This window comes from Nematolebias whitei, chromosome 6 (genome assembly GCF_014905685.2).
Source record: "Nematolebias whitei isolate Nwh7 chromosome 6, NemWhi1, whole genome shotgun sequence".
In the NCBI taxonomy this organism is placed as follows: Eukaryota; Metazoa; Chordata; class Actinopteri; order Cyprinodontiformes; family Rivulidae; genus Nematolebias; species Nematolebias whitei.
The window spans coordinates 17,146,672-17,150,040 of record NC_056503.1 but is presented as its reverse complement, the minus strand read 5'-3'; the positions used below and the strand labels follow the sequence as shown (position 1 = coordinate 17,150,040).

Genomic DNA, 3,369 nt, shown 5'->3' with positions numbered 1-3,369 from the left:
GTTAAATCTGGAGAATTAAGAGAGTTAAATCTGGAGAATTAAGAGAGCTAAATCTGGAGAATGAAGATAATTAAATCTGGAGAATGAAGAGAGTTAAATCTGAAGAATGAAAAGAGTAATGAAGATATGGTGCATTTCTAGAAATTTGTTTGTCTGTTGCTTTGCAAAATAATATAAACAAAACAAAACAAGATAAAACATTAAAAAATAAAACAAGAAAGCTATATTAGGTAACATAAAAATAAAATAGCATAGTAAATTCCATTCTTGTGTGACATATGCATATAAATACACAGGACAGAATTTATGGTTTAAAAGAATTGTTGTCTTCCAAAGTCTATAAATAATGGTGAATAGCTCTCCAAATATGCACATTTTTTATGTTTCTGATTTGATTTTTGATGATTCTTACAAACTTTTGACATCATGAAATGGCAGTTTGGGGAAATGGGGACTAGTTTAACTCAGACTCATCAGGAGTTTTATAAAAATTGAATCAGAAACAGGAAGTTGTTTTCTCTGCATTGTTCACAGCTAACTTTGTCAATCAGTTATGAAATTCTCCCGTTAGAGTTTGGAATATCTTGGCACAGTTTATTTGTATATACATAATCTTGGCTCTAAAGTTTGCTTTAGCCCTCTTCATCCCTCACTGTCCTCCCCTGAAATTGCTCTCCTACTTTCAGCTCTGACGGGGTGGGGTGGTGGCTAATTTCAGCATTTTCTCAGCGGTGGATTTTTCCCAGATAATTTCCACTTCTTTGTACTTATTTCTGCTTCTTTAAGCCTAATTGGGTAAAACTGTGCTCCCTCTAATTCCTTCTGCTAATTTAAGCTTGTTCTACATTTTCAGATAACTTTTTAGCGTGTTATCTCATTTCAGCTGTTTTCAGATAAATTCAAGTTTTTCATGGTAATTTCTGCTAATTTCAGCTTATTTATGCAAGTTTCAGCTTTTTCTTTCTATTTCTGCTAACATTTAGCTGTTCTTATGCTAATTTTAGCAATTTCAGCTAATTCCACGTATTTTGCACTCATTTAAACTTTTTCAGCCTAATTCAGAAAAAAAAATGCTGTCTCCACTTGCTTCTAGTATATAATTTAAGCTTCTTTCTGCCTTTTTAGATACTTTTCAGCTTTTTTTGTTGCTAATTTCAGCTTTTTTCAGATAATAGCCACTTCTTTGTGCTTCTGCTTCTTTAAGCTTAATTGGACAAAATTGTGCCCTCTCGTCTAATTCATTCTGCTAACTTTAGCTTGTTCTACCTGTTCAGAAAACTTTTTAGAATGTTATCTCATTTCAGCTGTTTTCAGATAAATTAAATTTTATCGTGGTAATTTCTGCTAATTTCAGCTTAGGCTCTTTTTAACTTATTTCTGCTAAATTCAGCATTTTTTGTTATTTCAGCTTCTATTTAGCTGTTTTGTGCTAAATTTAGCTTTTTCAGCTAATGCCACATTTTTTTTAGCTCATTTCAGCTCCTTCTACTTCCTTCTGGTAGCTTAAGCTTCTTTCTGCCTTTTCAGCTAGTTTTCAGCTTTTTTCAGCCTTTTCAGCTAATTTTCTAATGATGGGGCTAATTTCTTCTAATTTAATCATAATTCAGCAAATATGTGTACTTTCTATCCTGATGCCTGCTCAATAATCCAGGTGGAAAAATCTAAAAATGTTAAATCTGGTCCTCTGGAGACCCCATAGCACATGGGTGTGCTATGGGGTCTCCAGTTTCTCCTGTTGTTGCCAACCTGTACATGGAGGAGGTAGAAAAGAGAGCCTTGACGTCCTTTTCAGGGACACCACCAAGTCATTGGTTCAGGTATGTTGACGACACCTGGGTTAAAATTAAATCTCAGGAAGTCCAACATTTTACTGACCACATCAACTCTGTGGATAAATACATCAAGTTCACACGAGAAGATGTAAAAAATGGCAGGTTGGCTTTCTTGGACTGTGAGGTCTCAGTCTCTGATAGAGGACATTTGCAAACTGAGGTGTACCGCAAACCCACCCACACAGACCAGTATTTGCAGTTTGACTCCCATCACCCTTTGGAGCACAAGTTAGGAGTCATCAGGACTCTGTACCACAGAGCAGACAGCGTCCCCACTAGCTCAGGAGCCAGGCAGAAGGAGAAATCCCACACAAAACAGGCTCTAGAGCAATGTGGATATCCTAACTGGGCCTTCCTGAAAGCAGAGAAGAAACCCAAACAGGACTCCAGTCAGCCATCAGGTGAAAAGGAGGAACCCAGACCAGTGGTCATTCCATATGTTGAGGGAGTATCAGAGAAACTGAGACGGTTATTTTCTAAACATAACGTCCCAGTGGCTTTTAAACCCCAAAATACATTAAAGACTGGTTCATCCCAAAGATCCAGTCCCCCGGCACAATCAGAGTAATGTTGTGTATGCTGTTCAGTGTCAGGAGGGCTGTGATCAGTCTTACATCGGGGAAACAAAACAGCCACTGGCCAAAAGGATGGCCCAGCACAGAAGATCAACATCATCAGGCCAGGACTCTGCGGTCTACACTCATCTCCAGGCCAGCGGTCACTCTTTCAAGGATGAAGATGTTCTCATCCTGGACAGAGAGGAACAATGGTTTGAGAGAGGAGTAAAGGAGGCCATCTTTGTGAAAAGAAATCGTCCATCATTAAACAGGGGTGGAGGCCTCCGGGTTCAACTGTCCCCCTCTTACAATGCTGTGATTGCTAGTATCACTCAGCCCTCTGTGAACAGTAAACAGCCATCAGTGTGCTAATGACCCATTGTTAGGCTGATGGTCCTTCTTGAGCATGTGAGCAGCTGGTTTTGGTTGTCAGCAGCAAAACTGGTTGATCCACTCTGAGAAGGTGCTATTTAAGAGACTGAGCTGAATACAGCACCTCAGACTGAAGAAGTCTCTTGGATGAACGACGAAACGTTTCTACATTTTTTTTTTTTTGTTGTTGTTTTGTTTTGTTTTGTTTTTTGAATGTCCAGAGGGCCAGATTTAACTTTGTTTAGATTTGTACTTTCTGCTTTCTTCTGTTAACTTGGGCTTGTTCTTCAATTTCAGCTGTTTTTAGTAGGTCCTTCAGCAATAAGCATTCACACTGAATTTTTGCAGAAAATGCCATTTCTCTAGTAATAATAATAATAATAATAATAATAATAATAATAATAATAATAATAATAATAATAATAATAATAATAATAATTATTATTATTATTATTATTATTATTATTATTATTATCATCATTATTATTATCTTGATCATCATCATCCATCCAGCCATCATTATATTATTATTAATATTATTAATATTATCTTCATCCATCCATCATCTATTATTATTATTATTATTATTATTATTATTATTATTATTA

General features: G+C 36.3%; 1 protein-coding gene across 1 annotated transcript in view; it reads right to left on the bottom strand.

Annotated features, from left to right (window-relative positions):
• The window catches only part of LOC119411551 (vomeronasal type-2 receptor 1), a 15,717-nt gene that overhangs the window by 11,589 nt on the left and 759 nt on the right, over window positions 1–3,369 (bottom strand). The window lies entirely within an intron of this gene.